This window comes from Lygodium microphyllum, chromosome 6, assembly GCF_053477565.2.
Source record: "Lygodium microphyllum isolate KBCC chromosome 6, Lygodium_microphyllum_v1.1.10, whole genome shotgun sequence".
Taxonomy (NCBI): Eukaryota; Viridiplantae; Streptophyta; class Polypodiopsida; order Schizaeales; family Lygodiaceae; genus Lygodium; species Lygodium microphyllum.
Window position 1 is genome coordinate 141,936,047 of NC_141140.1, and position 25,910 is coordinate 141,961,956.

At 37.8% G+C, this 25,910-nt stretch overlaps 1 pseudogene; it reads left to right on the forward strand.

Annotated features, from left to right (window-relative positions):
* The first annotated feature begins 2,862 nt into the window (after positions 1-2,862).
* LOC148035218 (uncharacterized) lies at positions 2,863-4,593 on the forward strand (annotated as a pseudogene).
* The last annotated feature ends 21,317 nt before the right edge of the window (positions 4,594-25,910 follow it).

Consider the following 25,910-nt stretch of genomic DNA (forward strand, 5'->3'; position numbering starts at 1 on the left):
CCTGGTCAAGACACCGGTACATCCCACCTTCCTCTTCTGCGAACCCCTTCTGCACTACCTCCACATGCTAGGTGAGCTGTGGCCCCTTCTTCTCCATGCTATGCACTCCCCCCCACCAAGGGCAAGAAAGCCCATATGCTGGTGTATGGGCTTTCTTGCCCTTGGTGGCAAGGGGCTAAGGTCTCATTTCCCTGTGTGTGTGTGTGTGTGTTGGTCACAGCAGAGTGAGCGGGCGTGCATGGCCAAAGCGTGGCACAACAATGTAAGGGTGTGATGATGAGTAGCGTGAGCGAGAGAGACGTGTGCATGTGTGAGTTGCTAAGCTAAGAGGTAGCGTGCGTGTAGGAGTTGTTTTTGTGTGTGTGTGTGTGTGTGTGTTTGTTTGTCTGTGTGTGTGCGCGCACGCGCGCAGTAAGAGAAGAGTGGTGTGAGGCTCAAGGTGTGTGTAAGAGAGTGCAGGTGTGTGAATTAGAGTGAGTGCAGCATTTGTAGGGAGTGTAGGGTGAGTAAGTCGCGTGAGTGTAGAGGGCCATTATCTTAATTTTCTAATACAAATATAATATTATATGAAATGTTAGGGAATAATCATGCCTCCACGAAAGAGACAACAAGCAAAAAAACATAGGGAGTTCGGGTTTCTTACAATAAGATTTTACATTCAATAGTTGCAGCTTTGATTTCTTAATATTTCTGTGTGAACTAATGATTTATAATTCAACCAACAAGCAAGGAGAAAGGAGTGTGTGCATCTAGTCCTACATCAGATGAGAGTGGCGGCGATGATTTCTCTTCTATCCAAGTTCTTGTTTGTATGCTTTTTCTAGGGAATATTTTATGTTTCTTATATTGAGTTTGCCAGTTTCTAAGTTCTATGTTTCAAATGTTGTTTGTTTTGTATTTGATTAATGTCTTCTTAGGTTTCTAAAAGAAGACAAAAAGAACAAGTATTGTCTCGACCCACTAGTAGCCCTATGCAATCCATGTGTAGTGAGAAAGAAGAGCAAGGGAAAAATGAGGTGGTGGAAATTATGAAAGGTGGAGATGTATTGGCTAAATGCATGGTTTTAGATGTTTCAAGGTGCCCACCCATTCCCCTTTGTAGGATGTTTTCATACCCTATGGTTCGAGGTTTGAGAAGTGACACTTCACTACTCAAAATAGCCTTAGAGGGTGAAACTTACTGTCCAAAGAAGGGTATTTTCATTATCTCTATTGTCTCCCCTTTGGGTGTTGCAATTCCGGTGACAAGTGAGATGAGGGCTTCATGGGATGCCCCACTAGCAGGCTATAGATAAAGAGTTTGAGAATGAGTTGAGAGCCAAGAAGGGGTTGTCTTTTCTTTCCAATAAAATGTTCTATGTGTGGGAGGGGAACCATCGCACAGTGGCTTGGATGGAGCTCATTACACAAAAATATAAAGATGATAAAGAATGGCATTTGAGGGTCTTTAGCATTGTTGTTGATCCAACTAGACTCAGTGAAGTCTCCTTGCTTGCTAGCTTTCTTTGCATGAATGAGTAAGTTCCTCTCAAAACACAATGCGCATGTGATCCTTCTCATTAAATGCATCAGTATTAATTTATTTATTTTTTGGAAGCTTGAATGAGCATGCAGTCATAGTCACAAATCTGAAGGATACATTGGTCAATGCTGCAAATATTTGTGAGTGTGACATTAAATCCTATTTGCAAGAGCAACCTGCTAATGTGGCTAAAACCTTGCAAGCCAAAAAGAAGCTTGAATCCCCCATGGTATCCATTGGCTAGAGAGGATTTGGCCTAGCTTATTTACCAGGTAGATATATATTTGGGCTCTTTCTTGTTATGAGAGGATTAGAAAGTATGGTATGCAATGATTTTCCCAAAACTTTGTAGGTTGAGTTTCAAAAGGAAGTAAGGACCAAAGTAGCTGAAGTGACAAAAGGTCTAAGTGCGGAGGAAAGGGCTTTAAAAGAAAAGGAGATCTCCACTGAGTTGTGATGAAAGTACATTGATCGTATGCAAAAAGTATTGCAATGTTTGATTTGTTTAAAATTATTATTGTTGTGTTCGTCTCCTACTAATATGAAATGGTTTTGGTATATTTATTAGGTTTTGAATATTATTAATCCATCGCTTGGCAAGGAATGGAGAGAAACATTGTTTTCTCTTCAATTTGATGGAGCAGACACCATTGTGGGTGTTGAAAAGTTGAATTTGATAGCAATCTCTTCCGTCAATGCAAAGAAAAAGATAACTTGGTTGAGATTGCTTGAGAGTTCAAGATCTGTTCGCAATACCCATGGTATGCCATCAACACACACAAAGTTCAGAGCATACGAGTTTTTCACTTTTCTTGCTTTATCTCTATGCTTCATAGAAAAAAATTGTCTTCGCTTTGCATGTTTTCATGCCTTTCATTATTTCTATCATTGTAGATGGTTGTCTAGGAAACTGTTGCTAGACATGATAGAAAAGAATGCACTTTGTTCTTTGGAGCAAGAGATAAGAATAACAGCTACCACATAGCATCCAATTAATTTTCCCGATGAGCCATCTCTTCATGTTTACTTCGCATCCATACGATACAGGGCAGAAAAAATATTTTTAGCAACATTAAGAAAATTGGTGCTAAAGAAAAGTCCAAAAAAAAAAGAGGATCAATCTATTCAGTCCCACCTTGATGCAGCTTTTGGTTGCTCTATCGGTTGGTTTTCTATTTTAATGCCTTTTGTTTGACATTCCAGTGTGTAGTTTGTGTTGGCTTGGATAGATTATCTATGAATATTCCATGTATTTTTTGCACTTTAGAGACCTCAAGCTACTTATTGATTTGCCCAAGGCTTGTAAAACATGGGTGGATGTCACTAACAAAGAGTCCACTATGTATGGGGAGAATATGATTGCTCTCTCACCATTTGAGATTGAGACATGCCCTTGGTGGATTGACATGCACTCGCCCCATGTATTGCCAAGTGAGAAAGCTAAGTCTAAGGAATGGCAAAAATCAAAGGGAAAGGGTGCAAGGGGTGGCTGTCTGAGTCAATGTAAACTGGCTTCCACAACTATCTCCTCTCTTTTCTTAAGCTTTACTTTTCTAACAAAGAAGTGGTTTTGAAGGTGGTCAAATAAGGGGCTAGAAAGGGCAAAGGGGTGAGCATGCTCAAAGAGGCAAGCAAGCTCAAATTAGTGAGACACAGAGTACATGTGACTTTTACTTATTTCACTTTGCATATTCATGTCTCATGCAACTTAGAGAAGGCTAGCTCTCTATGTTGGATACTTTATATACCTTCCTTGTAAAATAAAGATTTATGTTTCTTTGTTTATTTTGTTTTAGATCGTGAAATTTTTGTTGATGACAATTCACCACCACTCGATGTTGGTATGCATGGTAGCTTTCATAGTGGTATGCTTCTTTTTATGGATATATGCAAGTCAATTGTTTTGTATGTTATGCTTGTTGTTCATTCATTATACTTGATGTGATTATTTAGGTCCATCCTCACGTCCTAGAACACCATCCCAAAAAAGAATATGTGCCACTCTTGTCCATACAAGGGGGGCTTCTTTGGATCTCCCTATCTTTTCATTTGGATGTGGAGATTATATTTCTATGGGTAAGGATTTTGCATCCTCTATTAGAAATGAGGATTATGCAAAGATCCATACATTTTTTTTTTTGAAATCAATAAATTGGGGGTGGAGTATAAGAAAAAGAAAAAGACGGTGGCATGGGCTGCTAACTTTGTGCTCTTGAATCTTCCCATGGACTCTACGCATGGACAAGACAGTGTTCCATTGTGGAAAAGATGTCGGAGGATCATATTCAGCATGGACTTGGAGTGGCAATAGCTTGTTTGGCGGACTCAGGATGGGTTGTTTGTCTTGCCTCCATTTCAGGTGATTCTTTGAGTCAGAAATATGTAAATAGGATTGTTAGGTACTTGTGAATAAGATTGTTGTGTAGTTGTCAATGTTTAAAATGTATTTCTTTCTGTCAAGGAACTCTCCTTTGTGGGTGGAGAAATATGCCCCACGGTGTGAGCTGGAGATTGTGCGTAGATTCATAGTTGAGGACTTATCCTTCATGGATGAGGTTACAATTGAGGGTATTGCCATAGAGGTATTTGACATGGTTATTGTACACTTAGTTTTCTTGGTGCTTTGTTGTTCTTGATTAGTTTGTGACAGGTCTCTATTTTTTGTCATTATTGTGCAACATATGGATGCCTTCTACTTTTACATGCTACGACGTTGAGGCTACATGACCTCTTTACGTCTTCAGGAGAGTGCCACATTATGGCATGATCATGGTGTGCAATTCTCGCGGCATGTCATTCATCATTATTTGCCAGATACTACGAGGGTATTGGAGGTTGGCAAGGAGGCACATTTGAGATCACATGTGCAGCGGAGTGCCGGTTTTGTGCGATGCTTTCTAGAGGCTCTTTGTCCTCCCGGAGGATTGGCTTTGGAGATGGGTAGTGGTACAACCCCTTTGATGCATGCATGCATCGCATCTGGCCGCCCCTGTTATTCTTTTGATAGTGACCCTAACATTGTTGGTTCGCATTCTACAACCTTTGGTAGAGGGACCTTCTGCAAGTACTAAAGATCAGTCTCACAGCTCAGGCGAGGAGATTTCAGAGAGTGAGCCAGTGGATGATGCATATACGACTTCCCTTTTGATTACATTGTTGGTTCGCATTCTACAACCTTTGGTAGAGGGACCTTCTGCGAGTACTAGAGATCAGTCCAGCTCAAGCGAGGAGATTTCAGAGAGTGAGCTAGTGGATGATGCATATACGGCTGCCCTTTTGATTAGTACGGTTACTATTATTGACTTGTGTTTTGTCATGGTTTGTTAAGGTTACTACTATTGACTTATTTAGGACATTATATGCACTCTAGGATGATATGCTTTTGTGTGTGTGTTTTTGTCATGTGCTTTGAAATGTTAATGAAATGCGGTTTATAAAATTCCTATTGTAGTGTACTACCATGTTATGCGGAGGAAGTTACAAGGGAGATGAGCAAGGATGCCTCCTATGATACAATCAAGACAAAAACGAACAAAGGGAGAAGAGTGGGATGTTGTTTTGTAGATGATGAGTGTGGAGAAGAGAGGGTGTGAAGTGTATTGAGCTTTTGGTGTTGTGTTAAGACAATGACTATTGTGCTAAGACTATGAGTATTGTATGGGTTGGTTTGAAAATTTTGATAACCTCAGGTTTTTTAATCTCTATCATATGGTTTGATTATCAAATTTGAGCATGCATGGAGTGTTTTTTTGTCGCTTCAAGTTGTGGTGTTGTAAGTAAGGTTTGAGAGTTTTCAATAAACAATTAGAGTAGATAAGAGGTGTGATTTTGGTTCTATAGTGGTTGAATTCTATCACTTCTCTTTGTGTTGCTCTTTTTTATTGCTCCGCTTGGTCTTTGCATGCTCGGTTTCTATCTCTACTCAGATCATGCATGCTTTGCTTAAAGTTAAACTTTGAACCTCATAACCTCCTACACTGTCATAGGTATTGCATCCTTCTAAACTAATTGGATATTTTAAGGGTCAATTGTGATATTTTAAGGGTCAATTGCAATCCCTTCTTCTGAAATTATGTGTCCCAATAAGACTATTTCTTGGGTTGCTAGGCCCCCAAATGTCTCAAAGATTTTGTCATCCTTACATTTCCATGCTTCAAGTCGATCATTCAGTGGCACTTGAAAGACATTATCCATAAGGTTGGGTGCTAGATCCAACCCCACCAGCAATCTCTCCTCTTAACTGTCATAGTTGATTTAAGTGCATGCTTGCATACAAATTGCCCATCCAATGTAGCCAAGGAAAGCATGCAAATTTCCACATGCCTATTTTGTGTAATTAGGCCTTAACTTCCACATTATGAAAATCCAAAACTGATTGCAAAACTCCGACTCCACTTCCACCTCTGAAGTTTTCATCTCCTTCATTGAGTGACACTTCACAATCAACTTATGAGTAGTACTTTGGGTCCTCGTCATGGCTCTCGATAGTTGTTTGAGATAGTTCAATTGCTCAAGTGGAGAGAAATGGTGAAAAGAAGGATTGTTTTTTTACCATGAATGGGCCTTTGATAAGACCTTTCACATCCCCTTCTCTTTGTCACTTTCATGATATCCTTGCATTGCGTCAACTATTAAATGTCCACCATTAGCAAAACTTCCTTGACCAATATGTTGTTTTATTTAGTATGGACCTACACACCCAAGTTTTAGCTTTCTTAGGTGTTTACCCAACTTGGAATTATAGATTACCACCAAATCACCTTCTTCAAAAACCTCTTCTTCATATGCCTCTTCACCCAACCCTTTCTCCTATTTTGGATAACATTTGAAATGTATGAAGGCATGATTTGATCCTTCTCAAACTATGTCAACTTCTCCAATTAACACAAAAGAGAATCTTTTGGGGACAATTTATGCTCCACTATTGCCCATGGTTCCAAGCCTCTTAACGGGTTGGTAGTGACTAGAGGGCCCCCCTAGTTAATGGACCTCTTTAGAGGAAAGGGATTTGAGAGAGCACCATTCACATAAACTTGCACTGCCACATTATTAAACAAGGTCTAGACCATACTTATGAACCCTAACCCAAAGCAAAGATCTTGCATTAAGTAAATTATGCAACCCTAGCTAGTTCAATTATAGGCTTTGTCAAAGTCTGTGTTGACTATGACAAAGTCCTTTTGACCACTCAAACATGAGATAGGTCGAACATTGTTAACAATCTTCATTGTGACATCTTAGTCCTACTTAGAGATTTTCACGTAGGCTTAATCATCCCTATGTATTGGGCCATGGGTCTAGTGCTTTTCTAGTGGTTAAGAAAGTGGCAACAATCATTCCCATAGTAGTCCTAGATTGCATTAAATTTTTTTGTAGGAAACCAACTCTAAGAGACTTGTCATCCTACATCAAAGCATAGAGAATTTCCTCCTTAATAAATGGCATATCCAACATGAGCTTAGTTTCCATAGTAGTTGGCTACTCATATCTTTCAAAGAAGGTTTGAGCTACTACTTGTAGTTAAATCTTGACAAACTCTGATCCCATAATAAAGGATAGATGCTCCTCAAAGAGATTTATGAGTTTTTCATTACCTTGCATGGGATTCCATCCCCATTTTTTATATAGAAGATGGTTTCATTGAAGACCTTGTGTCATATGGGATCAAAGGAATGATCTCCTAAATCACGTGGAAGTCTTTGATGTCGATAAAATGGAACGAGTTGTTGAAGTTTCCTAACTCTAACTTCACACATGTTTGGCCTAAGAATGGCACTATTGTTGAAAAATTCCCCCACACTAATGATGAGAAAAGCTTGAGCAAGCATTCCATGAAAAAAACAAGGGGATATAATGGGATTAGAAGTAAAGCTAGTGTGATTTCAAAAGAAAACCCAAGCACACACTACTTTGAACTTCTTGTACACTCTCATAGAAAAATAAAGAGGCAAATATCACAAGCACAAAGACATAGGCTATAAGATGACAGTATAGGTTAGGGGCACACAAACTATTAATGTCTTAAAGATCACAAGTCCTAGGAAAATCCAACCATAATTGTCAAATAAGCTACATATATTGTGTAGATATCTAGAGACCTCTTCATAGGCCAATTAATAAGATAAGGGAGAGGTGAGTGAGAGAGTTAAGGTATGGTTTATACAAGTGCACTTACTTACAAAATGGCTATTATTACAAGAAATCGACATTTATGTGCCTTTAAGATAGGGCTTTGGAAGGATCACAATATCTAGGTTAATGGACAAAAATATTGTTCGACCTCAAACATAACACATTCTTTATAACATGAGAGACCTAAAATATCAAATCCTCCATTGATGGTTCAATAAGAATAACCATCAACATCACAAGTCACACAAGGAAAATATATCTCCAAGTAAAAGTAGTCACATGAACTAACCTTTTGATACCAACTTTGAAGGAACTAACCCCTCCATAAACCTATTATGGTCGAGGCCTTACTCTACCCCCTTCAACAATATCTACTCATTGTCTCCTTCTAGCTCCTCTTTGTTCTCTTGGGTGAGTAAAAACTCCAGATTGGACATGTCCTCCTCAACTCTTCTACTTACAATCTCCTTCTCCACTCCTTGACTAGAGCTCCTCATTACTTTTCATTTGATGATGAGAGGAATATCCTGATGTGGGTCTTTGAGTGAGGATGGCATTTGATTTGGGACACTTAGCTTTAAAACAAAAACTCATTAGTTTTTCTAAGAATAAAAATCCTTATACTCTTGATGGTTGGTTTTCATAAGGTGATTGCTAGCTTGCATTGAAGCAATATCAATAATCTTTCCTACACCCCCATCATGATGTTAGTGATGATGATGCTTTCATTAGCATCTCAAACAAATGATTATAGCTCAAGCCAAAGCTAGTTGAAAAGCTTCCAATATTCAAACTTTCTTCTCAAGATGGCATGATAAGCTCCCATATTTGCTTTTTATGCTATTTATATATTGATCTCCCTAATTAAATCTCATTTATCATTTAACTATGTTGTGAAAAAAGCAATTATCAAACTAGCTACTACTCATGATTAAGTAAAGATTGCCATGTCATCTCGTTAGGACCCATATAACCATAATTGATTTCATTGCAGGTGTAAGATACCACCTCAACACTCCTAATATCCAAGTCTTCATATTGCACCATCCATGCAACTCAACCTAGCCCCATAAAAGCTTGGCCACCTCATGCATGTGATCAGCTCTCTCAACCTTTAGACATACACTAGTTCATGAAAATAAAGGTGCCATGTTACATATTCTTCAATGCCATGAAGATCACTTCAATATACCTCATATGTATCCAACAATTTTTCATGATGTCTCATAGATTTGCCATACATGAGCTTTACTCCATATAGCTACATTCCACATGGTGATCCTCATTATGAACCAAGCAAGTATATGGCTTTCATCTTTGATGTTTTACACTGTGGAATCAAGGCCTATGATGACATGCACTTTCCTATTTGAAAGTTATTGCACCTTGAACTTCATAAAGACCATGTGAATTAGGAGTCATCTCCTTTTGAGCTCAAAAACAATGTAGCACCTAACAATGACATGAACTCCTCTATTGGAGGGCTAGGAAACTTTAGTAGTAATTAAGACAAAAGATATTCCTTCTCCCTTGCACAAAAAACTCATTGAATCACAGGTCTTCCCAAAAGCACCTCATAGTAGGATTCCATTACATTGTTTCTTTGATGATAGATTTCTAGCTTAGACTTGCAAAATCTCCAATTATGTTGGACTCCTTTGTCTAGATAATTAGTGAAATCCAAATAAAGCCCTATCAGCCAAGGGAAAAAGCCTAAAAGGTTATCTTAAAGAAATCATAAACACCTTAGATCTAAATCCTTCTAGATCCCTCTTCTCAAAGGCATAGAACTTGTCTATTCCAAGGACAAAAGCTTGAAAGGTTATCTTAAAGAAAGCATGAACACCTAAGATCTAAATCTTTTTGGATCCCTTCTTCTTGTAGGCACAAAACTTGTCTATTCCAATCTTGCCATAGCATAACAAGTATCATTACATCATGTGCTAGACTCTTTCAAGTTAGAAAAAACTACTTCACATAGTTAGATGCCCCCTAGCACAATATAAGATCCATGCTCATTACACAAAAAGATATTGCAAAATCAAATTTGAGACTTCTTTATCCTTGGAAGAAGGAATCTTCCCTTCAATTTCATTCTCAAACCCATGCACATCTGACCATTCTTTGATTCTATAGCTACATACTTGTTCAACCTAAATCCATTTACTCTCCTTTTATGTAGGCTGCCGTCTAAATCTACGAGTCGATTATAATAACTTTCAACTGCATTGAAGGGGCCCTCCCACTCTAGCTAAAATTTATTTTGGAAGCTGCAATCTAGCTTACAATTATATCTCATCACTAAAATGTCTTTCTTAATCCCTTTGTCATTGAATGTGTTATTCATCATTTTAGCACTCTTTTTTTCCCCAAAGCCAAGTTCCTGTCAAACTACATTTCTTGTAATTGAAAACCAAGTCCTATGAGTATCTTGAGTTCCATCATGCAATTTCATCAACAACCTCAAGGGGGAAAACTACACTTCAATGGGGAGTAGAGCTTCTTTCCAAATACTAAGTGGAACATGGAGAAACTTGTGCCACTCTTGATTGCAACTATATAGTCCCAAAGCGCACTCAATAACTCCAAATCCCAAGGCTTCCTATTTTTCATAGTCATGTTTTTCAACATAGAAATTTGCTCTACATTGAATATCTCGTTCATGCCATTGTATAAGCATAGGAAGGGTTGCTATACTATGGCTAATTTTCATCTTTTCACACCAAAAATCAACTACATCTCCTCTTAATCTTGGAACTCTATCAAATAATATCTCCAAGGAAACTTCAAAATTGCAATAGATGCCTTTATAGATGAGATTCTTCACATCCTTCTTGGTAGTACTACTCCTTGCTCTTACCTTCACCCATCTAGATGGATAGTGTACTACAAGGAGCATGTAAACCTTCTTCCCTTGTTGTGATAGGAAATAGTCCAATAGCATCAATACTCCATTTTTCAAATATGTCAAATTCATGATAGAATCCATCATACTTAGAAATATATTTTACTCAAGTTTTAGCATTAAACGCCCAACTTACACCAATGGTATACATAGTTCCAGATACTAGGCTATACATGTCCCTCTTACAAGATCTTCTAAAGAATGATTTTTAGTTTGAAGTGTCCTGCACATTGTCTTTGAGAATGCTGCCTATGTCCTCTCTCTAGGGAACCCTCCTCAAAACCATGTCTACTCCTTTTATGAAAAAAATATAATTAGCCACCATGAGCCTCCCTACTCTCTTGATGAAAGATTGCTTTTGAGACTTCTTTGTTCGTTTTGGAATGGTACATGTCAATAGGAACTCCACTTCTAAAGTAGGGGATTCTCTTCCTACATACATGGGAACACCCACCTTAGCCATAAACTTGTAGAAATCAACTCTTGACTACTTCTTTTGCAATTTCATTGTCTTTTCTATGCACATGACTTAGACTCCAAGCTCCAAACCTACTCAAAAGCTTCCTCACTCTATTTTGTTTTTGTAAATATTTTACTTCTTCACTAGCCATACTTCAAAAATTTATTTACTAGTATCAAAGCATCCTCTTGAATCTTTAACCATTTTATCTACATGTCAAGACCTATCAAATAAGCTATTTTTAGTATACCATATTTTTCTTAAATGTTAGTTTGAACATCTAGCTTCATTCCTTGCTTCTTAATCAAATGTCCCTCTAGATTAAGCAAAGTAAAACCTCCTAAACCCTCAATGTACACTCTTTTGTAGTACTCATCAGAGAACAAAGCAAAAGTATTCTCAATGTGCAAAGCTTCTAGGACATCTTCTTCACTTCATTCTCCTTGATCATCCACTAAACATATAGACCCAATACTGGCATTTAAAATGATGAAATTAATCTTTTAAAAAATTGTCCATGTCATCATTATTAGCATCACTATTGTCATCACCATAAAACTATCACTATTTGAATTGATATGGGCATCAATATGGGTGTCAATATATGCATTGCTATACAACGATGCATATATCGGCACCCATACTGACACACATAGTGATGCATATATTGAGGCCCATACACTGACACCCATATCAATATAGATAGTGATCAATGTACCGGTGCATATAGCAATAGTTTTTGCAATAAATTGAACCAAAAATGTTGAACTAGAGAACTTGGAAGGGGGAGGCACTAGATACTTTAATAGAAGTCTTATTAAGAAATAGTATCCCCAAGGACATAATAATCATAAGCAACCCTTAATGATAGTAGAAGTTCTAAATGATATTGACACAAAGAACAAAAACAATGACCCAACAAAAACACAAAACTTTAAAATAAGGGAGATTGTATGCAACAACCTCAATTTGGATGACGAACAAATTATTCCACCTATTTATCTTAAGATTAGACAAACTAATTCTACAAAACTCAAAACCTATGCTCTCATTGATGAAGGTTTTGATTTCAATATCTTACCTTATCAATTTTGGAATCGGTTAGGCAAGCCCCATCACTTACACCACCCACTGACAAAAAACTTCATACTATGGAGGCAAGGCCTACTCCCTACTAGGCAAGTGCAAATCCATGGTGTTGATAGGAACCTAAAGCATCCTTACCTTCTTTTACATTCCAATAAACAAAGAAAATGTTGGGTCTAAGATACTACTTGGCCATCCATTCAAATATCAAGCACATTGCAATGTCAACTATGTCAAAAATACATTCACTTGACACTTCCAAGAGCCAAAGTAATCTCTACTTTTAGTATAGGAGAGCTAGCTGAGTATGACCACAACTCATCAAAGAAACTCTACCACTTGCACCTAGCTAGGAAAAGAAAGCCATGGTGCAATAGTTATTGGAGACTCAAGTGCATGACCCACTACCAATGATGAGCAATAAGAAACATGAGCATCTGCCCAAACGCAAACTAACCTTCAATGGCACCCCAAAAGATTGCTCAACCTAAGATGCATATGCAACTTAAGAGGTGTAGAAAGGGCCAAAAAGGAAATATGCAATGTTAAGGTGGGTGATTAAGGTCTCTAACTTAAGGCATAAGGATACTATTAGGGTAACTATTGGATCTAGGTCCCTAAATAGTCATCAACTAGCAAATCTAAATACAAGCCACCAATAAAACATATGGTTAAATCCCAAAAAGTCCAAGGGCACAATGAAGAAACCTCGACTTAAGAGAACTCTCTTGATGTATATATTGAAGAAACCCCAAAACTCTCTCCAACTACACAGGCACAAGAACAACAACAAATTCTATCTATTTTTTAGGCACATCAATAGCTCAACTTGTGCATTGACTAGGCCTCCTAAAAAAACAACAAATCCATTCCAATCAGATTGTCCCTACCATGACAGGAGCATCCAAAGAAGCCACAAATCCATTCAAAATCAAGTGACACAAAAAACTTGATGAATCTAAGCCACTCAACTTGATGAGTCTATTTTTTAGGCACATCAATATCTCAACTTGTGCATTGACCACGCCTCCTAACAAAACAACAAAACCATTCCAATGGGATTGACCCTACCATGACAAAAGTAGCCAAATAAGCCACAAATCCATTCAAAATCAGCAATACAAAAAACTTAACAAAATCCCATTCCAATTTCTTTAAGAGCTCAAGGGGAATCAACGTCAAATGAGTACAAGAAATCCATATTTGCTAGCTAGTCTAAAGACTAATACTATTCAACAATCAATCTATTGAATAATAATAAAATATATTGAGAAAACCAATCTACCAATCACCAATTATTGACTTATTTTCCAAGTTCAGTACAACATTCAAGATGCTAACTAAAGCTTATGAAATGATCAATTTGGGAATTCCAAATGACCCAATGATTGAAGTTGTCTCCCATTGGAAAACCACATGGGAAGTCTATGAACATATCATTAGTAAAAGCATGTCAATATACCAAGACTTTCCCAAACGTTGTATGAGAAGAATGCTAAAGGACTAAAGCTAATTAGGGTTCTTATCAAGAAAAATTTAAAATCAATCTAAGGTAGTGAAACTCAAACAGTGGTGTAACTTCCAAAGCCAATTCCTAAAGAAATGGTACACGCATCAAGTTGACATAGCTAGCAATGCCACTTGGCTCACGACCATGCGAAACAACAACATGTTGTCAAAACATTTCAATATGTCCTACACACTACAATGGTACTTCTCTTTGTTCAGTCATTCTTTCACATAACCTACCCTACCCTCCAAAATTAAAACATCGTCCTCTCTTTGATAAAGTCCTACTAGAGGAAGAGTTGTACATCACTAGTCACCTTGAAGGACCTAGCTCTTTAATTGAAATGGTTATGTATCTTTGCATGCTAGTGCTCAAAGTTTTGACTTGGACTCTTTTGCTAAGTTGAAATATATCACACAATATTATGACTGCTGGCTTCCAAAAAACTAAATCCAAATGGATGGTATATAAACAAGCTCCATATTTTTTCTATATAAGAATAACAAATCATTGTTTCCGAAATTCACACACACAAAGTCCCTCATAAACCCCACACCAACCCCCACACTACAAGCTAGGAAACATTGCACATCTTTTCAGAAGGAGGGAAACCAACATGGATCATGGTAATAAAGGTAAAATGTTCATCTCTATTATTTTTAGTTTCCTTGACTATGAAAATTATCACAATGATTTTTTTAATTGTGTAAGATGGCTAAATCTTGAATCCCTGAATTGCAAGTAATGGTGACCCAAGCATGTGCTCATCAATGATCCCACGAACAAGGATAAAATTGTATTCACAATTGAGCAATGCAAAGATATGATCTACAAACATTGATGTAGGAGGTTGGTAACATGAAGTTCTAGTTGCTAAAGAATTTTGGAGAAGTCGTTGGTAGGAACAACATGTTCAAAAAGCTCATCAAGAAGTGTGATCTTCAAACTTACGTTAATGTATGTAATGGACCTATCCACCCAACCACTTGTGTGGACTTTATTTGAAACTACAACCCAATGCTAGATCTAGCATATTAGGATATGGGGGAGGGGATGAGCAAAGGATGACTAAGGCAACACTTACTCCCAGTTAATAGAACATGTTCTAGGTATCAAAGAAGGGACATAAAAATATGAAAAGCTAGCACAAGCACAATTTATCTTCCACAAATGGGAAGAACTTGAAGCCAATAAGGATGGACTCTTGTTTGCTACCATCTCCAAGGAAGACTTGCTGATGACTACACAAGTTTTAATCACATGTTCACTTACACAACAAAGCAACCTCTTCCATAACTCAAATTCCAAAAATACTGATGGAGGACATCCTAATAGAGGAAATATTTTGTAAGAATTTGAACGACTCGTCTTTGGAATTCATTAGTAACTTCATAGTCTGAGCTCATACAATCCTCATGCAAGACCTTAGAGTGAAAGTGAAGATACTCAACTATGGGAGTGCCCTCAAATCAATGTAGCACTAGGAATCCCTAGTGATGACCACCCATTATAGGGACAATTATACTACCAAACACACCCTCTCCACTGAGAGTTACATTTTCATAGGAAATAGGGCACAACCTACCACATGTAGAAGAACCATAGGAACAAACTAGTTAAAGGAAGAAGAGATTAAGAGAGGAGGATGAGAAAAGCTCATCCTTAGGAGAAAAATAAAGTAGCCAAAGGAGAGAGAGGAGATGAAAGGAAGAAGGGGAGAAAAACTCATTAGAGGATTCTAACAAGGGAAAGACATAACAAAAATGAGCTACATTTTGCATGTTAAGAGAGAGTCAAGGAAACAGTCGCAAAGGATAGAGGCTAGTCTTAGAAAGAAGAAGATTTTGAAAGACCCATCTAGATATCCTATGAAGAGGACATGCAAAGAAGAGATGTGACTCTTTCACAACAACTAGAAGAGATATTAACTTAAAGAGGGGAAAGCTCTAGTTAAGGAAAAGGGAAACATGCTAAGAGACTACTCTTAGAGGTCCAAGATGGTCTTTCACAACTAATGGAAACAACATAAAATTCATTTGGCAACCAGGATACCTTGAGTAGCTATAGTCTGCAACAATTGCTATGGAGCCAGCTAGGATCATGGCACCACTCACAAATTACATAGATCCCATAAACTTTGATGAGCCTAAGAAAGGAGTAGAAGAGGTGACTCAAAACTCACAACAACGAGCAATTGAGATGGCATCAGATATGCAATAATGCTACATGATAATGCTCTAGAGACTATGAGTCCCCCACAACAAAAGTGCTTGATCACCCATTGGGATTCCCAAGGAAAGAAGAACGATGTGAAAATCTAGAAGGCATCATATGGGAATAGCAAGAGAAAAGGTCTAACTTGGCTATTACCTTTGATTTTAGGGTCTATTAGAAAACTAGATTTTGAAAAACTTTACCCTTGAATATAGTGTAACATCCCAAATATCACCAATGTGAATGCACCATCAAATGATAAAATTTCCTTATTCTAACTAGTGGATCTCTGTAATATCCCCATTCACACACGAACGCCCCTGGAACTTAACAACAACAGTTAATGTTAATAAACATTTAACTTTTAATTTTTTAACCTCTCTCTATCCCCGCCATCATGAACTCAGAGAGAGAGAGAGGCGGCTGCCTCCATCGTTTGGTGTGGAGGGGGGAAAGAGCATCGACACCACCACCTCCTCCCCTTTCCAACCACCCATTCCACCTTCCCTGCCAAGTGGACGGCCGCTGACACCCTATCGCCATGATCTCCACTAAAAAAGGGGGGCAGCCCCATACGTAGCTGCAAGGGAGAGGGAGATTACAGATCACCTCCCCTCTCCTCCCTCACCTATAAAACCCCCTCCCTATTACTCTCTACAGCTCGGTTGACTAGGAAGGAAGCCATCTTCGTCTTCTTCATCTCACCTGTCATCTCTAGGAGGAAGAGAGGAGGTTCTAGAAACTTTTAGAGCAACCTCTTACATGGGAGGCTTTCACACACTTTATTTGGAAGACCTCTTGCATGCTCCTTCTCTATTGTCCCCTCCCCCCCCCCCTACCTTCCCTGCTGACAATTCAAGCCCATTCGAGGGTAGGGTACCTTGCTCCAGCAAGTAGAGAAATTCCTGCAAGTTTCTAGCAGCCACCACTTGAGAAGGAAGACCCGTGCTCTGGGACGAATTCCGTCTCAAGACTACAACGAAGTTATTCTGTAGCTCCACATGCATCCATGGCCCCCAAGCAAAAGGTCTCTCCAAACGTTGTAACTCCCACCACAACCAACAGAACCCCAGACTAAGGGACCACAACTACGAGAAATGCATCTCTTATAAATCAGGTGCACCCCATTGTATTAGGAAAATGAATTGGGAGAAAAGAACGTTTGCCTTAATTATCGTAATTTAAATGAGCACGTTTTGAGATAGTAAGCGTACTAGGAAAATTTTGTTCATCGCATTCATCTTAGGTGATCGATTAAAATTGCACTTAGAAGCTGTCAAATTACACAAAAATTGCATGGAAATTTCATGCTTATATATATATATATGAAAAGTTCCAAGAATACACATTAAACTGCAATTAAGCCAGATAGATTTTACGCATCTGCATCTGTTTTTGCTTGGTTGAAAAAATATGGAATCTTATTACATCTCACAAAACATAGATTGAACTTGTGATAGAATACATATAGGGATTGTGCGCTTGCATCAAACAAATTCATTACTTGCACGAAGTTATGATTGAAGCATTCACATTAGAAAAAATTTGTATTTGAGGAAAAGAGATTTTTGCATCAGGAAGTATACAATAGTTTTGAAGAATTTTAATAGTTCCTTTAAATTGCAATTATATTATGCATTAGATAGAGTGTACTTGTGAAGTTGGATTCATGAAGAAGAAAAGAATATGAATGCATAACCCCGCGAGTAGGTGAACGGATCAAAACCTAGAATATCTCAATCTTAAAGTTATGGTAAAGTAAACTGATTAGTCAATTGAGTGACTGGAATAAGGGTTATGAAATTTAAATTTAAACCTAGGGTTCCACACCACACAATTAGCTATTAATCACTGATTGAGAATCATCGAATTCTTTTCATCATGAGCAAAATTGCTAGTATCAATTGTGTTGGCCAATATCTCGTGGCCCATGTAACTTCTGATAAAGACGCACGGATTGTATTAATTTTTTCTTACTAAGTCTTAGGATTGCTATGATTTCTATTATGAAATCGAGAAGGGTAGCTGGTATGGAAAAACCCTAACATAAGGTTCCTAAGAAGTTGAAAGAATTTCAAACCCTAAAGAGTTGAAAGGATTCTTCTCAAGGCCCATCTTGCTTGAAGCTGAAAGGAATTCAAAGTCCTTAAGTAACTTTATGAATAACCCGACAAACCCTAGTTCAAATGAATACGTAGGGTTTTGTTGTAGGGAAGCCAATGTCCCAAATTGCAATCAACATTGTAAGGATACTCCTTCATTCAAAAGAATGAGGAAATTAAATTAGGTTATCTCTGGAAATCTCGAACGATAACAAGGATAAAGCCGAGACTAGACGCTATCGCATCAAATCGAAATTTCATTTGGTAGAGAGAACAAAAAAATCATCTAGTACATATGGTGCACTTTTGCTTGTATTTGTACTTAGGAACACCTGTTTGAAAAAGGAGTCATCTAACAAAGGAATTGATAAGAAAAAATATCTTTCAAATTGGATTCACTTTGAAACACCTAGGAAAGGCGTGTTGAGCACCCCCAACTAGTTGCCAACCCTAACCAAGGGGATTGAATGTGGACCGAACCCGTCGTGAGAGGTCTCTCCATCGAAACGTCTGTTTGTAGGAGGATGCTCGAGTGCCAGGGGGGCTCTAGCTGTAAATCCCTTGCCTCTAGGTCCTATTCAGATGGTCTACCCAACTCAAGAAGGAATCTCGAGGCCTTTTTACTAATGCAAGGGCAAAAACTTGGAGGAAAATAAGACGCATCCTTACAGATTGCAAGAATCATCCTATGGACGGGATTTGTATCTCAGTTGAAATTTTAATATAAAGTTTACTTTCAAGGAAATTATCTTATTTGTTTTCATGTCAGTGCATAAAATTACGTAAAGGAACATGTGACTAACGGGTTAAGTAAGGAAGCTGCTTGTATGTGTTACCACTAATGTGCCCTTAGGTAAGTAGGAAACTAAAGCTATCTGTTGGGGGTAAAGACACCCCCGCCTAGCCGCCCGTGTATTACTACACTAACAGTACCCGCCACTGCACACTGCAGGTGGTGGGCGCCTATCATAGTCACTTATTCTTTATTCTTTTAGTGACAGTTTGAATAAAGGAAGGCCCGGTCACACATTGTGGTTGTTGGAGTTCCCACTTTTGAGTCTCTCTCACTCTTGGCTCTTGCTCTCCATCCGCCATAGCTCTCACCGCCAAGCTTCTTCCTCCTGGGTTTCTCTTCCCTTTCAACTGGTATTAGAGCAAAGGCATTGGAGCTTGCCTGACATTATCTTCAGCTCGGATTTGAAGAGCTTCAACCCGAGCTTCAATGGCAGACATGGCACCTTCATTTGCATGTATGTTTTGATCTCTCGCCTCCTCCCCAAGCTTTCGAACCTTCATCCGCTTCTTCTCGGGCTGCATTAGAGTCCCCTTGACATTGCCAAGTGCCCCGAGGACTATTGAAGACCCCCCAGCCCCCAGGAATAGCCAGCGCAAATTTCAGTGCATTTTTAAGGGGCTGGGCTGACCTGCTCCTAGCATTTCCCTCCTCTTCCTCAGCTTCCCGCCACTCTTGGCAACCTATTGGACTCCCCGGCATTAGTGTTTGGCTCCCCGTGATTGATTCAACTACTTTCCCCTTCAACCCTTGCTGTATACACAGTCCCAAGACTGTCAAAATATGGCAGCACTTGACATTTACTGTTTGATGCTTCTTGGCATTGCCAGTTTGATGCCTATAGATGCCCGGTGATGCCCGGATGTCATGGGATGCTATGTCTATGCTTTTGGACTGATTTGGAGTAGTTTTGAGCACCGTTTGAGCTTCATTTAACAGTAAATTGCTTACTGTAATATAGTGGGCTGAAGCTCATTTACTTGGTGTATGCATTGGTTCATGGATATGGGGTGCTTACTGGAGCTTTGAATGATCATACCCATGTATTTGGAGATTTTCAAATGTTTCTTCTTGGTTCTGGAATGCTTTTGAGCTTGGAATAGGCTCCACCTTGGTCGTCATCATTGGCATTTTGCTTCAGTTGGCATGCTTTGGACCGGTTTATGCCTATTGTCACTACTTGACATTTAGGCTTATTGTCTTTATGCTTTGTTCATATATGGATGCCACTTGGTTTGCCCATGTTTGAAATTTACTTGGAGCTTCATCTTCATATGTATTTGAGCATTTTGGATCTACTGGATATTACATTAGGTTGTCAGTTACATGCTCTTTGAATGCTTTCAGGCTTATGCTTTACGGGTTTGAGATAGCTTGGGATTTATGCTCCGGATGTACCCTACTAGGATTTGGCATGTCCGATGCTATGTATTCGATGTATTAGAGTGTTTCTTGCTCTCTTTGCATCTGACTTTACTTCCAGTGGGAGCCTCTTGGCATATTCGGATGTACACACAGTTTTACTTACACTTGAGCTTGAGCTTGTGGGACAGTTACATGCATTTGCTCTCTTGAGAGCCTTATGTCTGCAGTTTGTCTGTAGTGAGCTGATTTGATATGCCTGTTGGGGTAGGCACCTATCTCTGTCACAGGTTTGCCAATTTTGTATGCATCTTGGATGGTTATGTATTGAGCTTCTTGCTCTATCAGTTATGCTTGTGCTTGGTCTCTTCTCTTACCTCGAGACCCATAACATGCATGGCTTCTAGACCTATGAGATGTCTCTTGCCTGACAGGTTATTGGTTTGATAGTTCTTGGTACTTTCTTACCCCTTGACACTCACTGTTGGATGTATCTTGCTACCTGGCAGTTGCAGTGACATACGTATCAGTGATTGCTTCACTTTGGGACAGTTTTACATATTGCTATCATTTATTACAGCAAGCTGAAATCTACAGATTTTGAGCACTTCTATGAGGGTAATGCTTACTATTTGATGTTATCTTGGTCATATTTGGTGGACAGGTGCTACTCTTGGTGATGTCCACCCTTTCAACTAGTTTTAGCGGTGGTTTAGTGCATTTTTTGCTAATTACAGCAACCTGCAATTTTGCTTTTTTGCTTTGATTTGGGACAATATGGCTGGTCATCTGAAAGACACGGCTCTCTTTAACATTGCAAGTTGGATGGTACTAACTATGGGTATTGGAAGTCCCAAATATGGCACGTTTTGGTGCAAAAGTTGTAGATTAAACCCTTGCATTTCAAGGTGTTAAACTAAAACATGTCATGACCTAGGCACATTACAATCTCACGTCATCCTTCAACAAGTTCCTTAAACAATTTACTAGCTACCTAGACTCCTCATTTATCATAGCATGTAATTATCCTATGTACCTCACATCTTTGGGTCCCTCACAGTATTTGGTACCTTGGTGGTGCATTTCCATTGCATTACATTGTATATCTCAGTTGCTACACAAATATCCTTGGCAATGGGAGCTTTGTATTTTGATCTTTTGCTTATAATTATATACTCATTTAATGCAGTTTTATGGATAGCAATGCTAAAAGTTAGTTGACCAATTTCTTTAAGAGTAGACACTCGTAGTCAACATCATAGTGCTTCTTGCTTGTGGCCGATAGCAATGTATTGGCTGGATCTTCCTCTTGTTGTATTCCTTTAGGCTCAATTTTGGGACTTATTTATTATATTACAATAGGTTGTATTCTCTTTGTTTGAGAAAAACAATGGTAGGTGTTTCAAATGCTTCCAATGACAGTGCTATCTTTAACATAAAGATATTGGATGGTAGTAACTTCTAGTATTGGAAGACCCAAGTTTTGCAAGTGTTGGTGCAAAAGAAACAAGTTAGACCATTGAAAACAAGGAATAAAGCCAAAAGATTGGCATAGACATGATTGGGATGAGCTTGATGAGGTATGCAAGTCCACTATTATCATGTCTTTGTCTAAGTAGGGTTACTCAATGTTATTGAGCTTGAAGGTGGTGAATATGATTTATGGAAAAATGTATACGATCTTTATGACAAGCAAAATCTTGCTTCACAATTGTATTGGCTAAAGAAGTCTGTGGACTTTCATATGAAAGAGGACACTCCTATTTCCACTCATTTGAATGAGTTCCACTCCATTTTCAGTCTGCTTATCTTGCAAGGCATTCAATCTGAGGATAACATTAAGTCTTTATTCTTACTTGTCATACTACTTGAGTCTTGGGATACCTTCCATACTACAATGAGTACCCATTCCCTTGAAGATGGCTTTAAATCTGCCTATATGGAGGGAGCCTTACTTAAACAAGAAGTGAAGAGAAATATCTATGTCATATTGAGAAATCTTTTGTCGTAAGATAATCTACTACATTGAGGCAAAGGAGCACTCATCACAAGGTCTACGTACACATGGGAATGTTAATAATCTTCATTCTATTTCTCACTCCCAATCAAAAAACTAATGGATGGAGATTTCATTGTTCATGCAGTGGTATCCATCCAGTATAAATAAGATAGGCTTGCCTTGAGAATAAAGAGAGCAAAGCCCTCCCTCCACATAAGGGTAAAATGTTATTGGGTATGGACGTAGTTATGAGGGTGAATGAGTGTGATTATGCATCAAGATTGGTGTGTCTATTTTGTATGTGTATTTGAGGGACTGCTCTCATGTATGATTCAAAAAATTAAACAAATAGAAGCATGGATTCCTTATCATTTTCTATTAATAACTCATTTTTAAATTTAAGACCCAACCAAGAACCTTCAAAAGCATAAACATAAGCACAATCCAACTTGCTTCATTAGATCAATGGAGACCTAAGAATGATATAAATAGCAACACGTGGTTTGGAGGACATGAATAGAATTGGACATTAGTAAATTTCTTATCTAAAAGGGCCGTATACCTAGTCCCTTAGTGGGGTATTTGATATATGAATTTTGTGACTAGATGTATTTAACTAGTAATCAAAAGCATAAGAATACTCCAAAATAATAAAGTGCTTCTAGAGTTCACTAATTAAAAGATCTACATGTTAGGGAACCAAATATCATAACCAATCTTTCTATCAATAATTAAAATTTTAATGTAAACCAACCCATCTAATAATCTTGGTTAGCCTTAATTGTCTTCTTATTCTCCCAATTTGATCGCCATAAAGACCTCATAGAGCATTTTAGTCTCACTAACATCATGTTGTATGTCAATCTACATAAAAAAATGATAAGTCTCATATAATTTCTTATTGCTCTTGCTATGATACATCACAAAAAAAAGTGCAATAATATCTTCTTAAAACATGCTACCAATGCTTGATGCATCAACTATATCATTGTAATGGTCTAATTTCCTCGTGTCAAAGTTGATCCATGCATTGATGTGCGAGGGAATTATACATGTCCTTGTTCAAAGTATGGACAACCACATTAGACAAAGGTGTGCACTTGTAGATATAGACTTTGAATGATTGAGAAAAGTAGTTGACATTTCAACACTTTTGTTGATATTGAAGGCATGTTGAATACATCACACTTGCTTAACTTGGAAATGAACAAATTTCTCTTACAATTATTTTTCCTAATGCCATGGCTTTGTAATTGGCTCTTTAAACACAATATCTTGTGTATAGTCTAGGACATAACTTCCTTATAGTTGGAAAGTAACAATGCTAATGTTCTAGATTGGGTGATTATTTGTAAGGAGTAAGAGAAATGTCCTACATCCATATACCATTTGTGTATTTGTATTCAATGAGTGCTCCTATTATATATGTGATCCGAATCAATAAACATGGAAATGAAACATTTGTATGATAGAGATATAGTAATGTCCAACTATATTCTCTTTTCAAATTGATGGGTTTGTTTAATACATTGCATTTCAACAAGCCGTACAATCACATGTCATGTAGGATTGAAATGATGCCTAATGATGATATTTTAAGGCTTGCTTACAGTTGTATACCATGACACTGTTGATTGTATGATAGAAAACAAGCATGAATGGTAACATAAAGTAAATCTTGTTCTTGTAGGAATTTGCATTGAGTATTATCCATCTTTTTACCATGTCAATATTGGAAGTATAATAAAAACAAGTGTAAATGGTAAAATAAGGTAAGTCTCATACTTATAGGAGTGTTCCTTCAGTACTATCACATCTTTTTTGTTCTATGACATAATATACCTACAAGTAAGCTCATGCATACATCCTTAAGTACTTTCACATCTTTTTTGTTCTAAGATACAATACACCTATTAGTAAGCTCATATGTATGCATGCATGTTCATGCACACACACACACACACACACATGCACACACGTGTGTAGACATGTTTACTTTGTGTGCATGATATATTAAAGGAAGGGGGGAAGTCTTTAAGACTAGGGTATCATTGCATCCAAGTGGTGACATATAAGAGGTTGGGATAAAGCCCAACATTAAAAGAAACACGAGCAAAAGTATTGTTATAGTCTTAGAACAAGCATATAAAGATGTTATGTGAAGGAAATACTTGGCCCAAACATAAGAAAACACGAACCAAGCTTAGTCCATAACAAACTTAGAGAGGTGTCATGTGAGAGGAAGCTACTCCTATCTTTCCAAATTGCATTTGAAAAAGGGTTCATAAAAGTAAGTATATTGAATAAAAAAGTAGGTGAAGAAGAGACAAATAAGACCTCCAATGTATTATAGTAAATGAGTAAAACCTATAAAAATTGAAAATTAGTAAGCAAAGTGATTGCAGACACTATGAAATGACAAGAATACAAGACATTCCAATTGAAAACCAAAAATGTACAATAAGTGGACCCAAACAACTTAACAATTATCTCATAACCAACCACACAAGCATACAATGACTAATTTGTGTTTGCCTTAATACATTGGTAAATAAAGGGTACATGCCGCTTCAGTATTCCATCACCAAAGGTACCTCATAGGGCTTATCCAACACACTAAGAAATAAAAGCCCAATAAGCATTTTGAGCTCTAATCGGTTGGGTGAAAGTGAAGATTTTTGCTTTGAAGTGAATATTGGGTAACCTTTTGGTGTACCAAATAGTGGGATTTGTGGAGGAATTTGTGTATTAAAGTTGAAGCGATCATCATGTTTTACAAAGGGGGATTTGGTGGCACATCAAGGTTTCCAAGGTTTGATAAGTGGGGTAAACAGGTGAGGAAGATTGAAAGGCATTAATTGGACATTGATTGAAAGATACTTGTGTCCCTTCTTTGATGTTTTGTGGCCCAATGTGATATTCTACAAAAGTGAGACATGTGCATCAATTTCTTTTTGCCATCTTCATATCACAACTTGTTAGGCATTTAATGCAACTCCCTCACTTGTGCCATAAAGGTGAAACATAGGCACCTCATACTCCTTATCTAGCAAAAGTCATTAAGGTAAAGAGAGTAGTCTTTAAATGCTTGCATTCTAGAGTAGTTGGTTGGTTGCAACTTAACATAGTAAAAGTATTATATTTGAAGGTAGTAAACACAACTAAAACATCTAAAATGTTGATAGCAATTTGGGAGGTCAGGAATCGAAGGTTAAAATTTGCTATTTTTTTGACTAGTCAAAAGGATGGCTTTGATCATTCGCTATTTCATTTAACACTCTTACACCTAGGGGTCTCGCATTGCTTTCTTTTTACCTCCTACATTAAATGCTTTTCACTTCCTATTGTCCTTTATTCTGCTTTTACATGTGAGTTCTCGCTTTTACATATTGGAAGGATCACAAGGCATCTATGTATTGTCTATTTTCCTCTCTCTATTAATGGAAGGGCCATAGCTATAATCTTTGCCTCATGTTTCTACATGTCCCCTAGTTCTACGACAATACCGGGAATCACTTCATTGGTTTAATACTTTGACTTAGTTCTTGGTATACTTAGATGAACAAAAAGGGCTTTTGACTCCCATTTGAAAGCACATCTTTTGATGTACATAGGTATCTATCCAAAACAATGCTCTCTTTTTATTTCTACATAGCCTCCATTAAATGATGATATTGAGAATAATACCATTGATTCGACATACATAGCATTGCTCTCTCTTCAATTTATAAGTGGCCTCCATTAATGATAATGCTACAAATAGTGGTATACTTTGATTCTTTACTCGATTATTGATATATAAAGAAACAAGACATGAATGCAAGA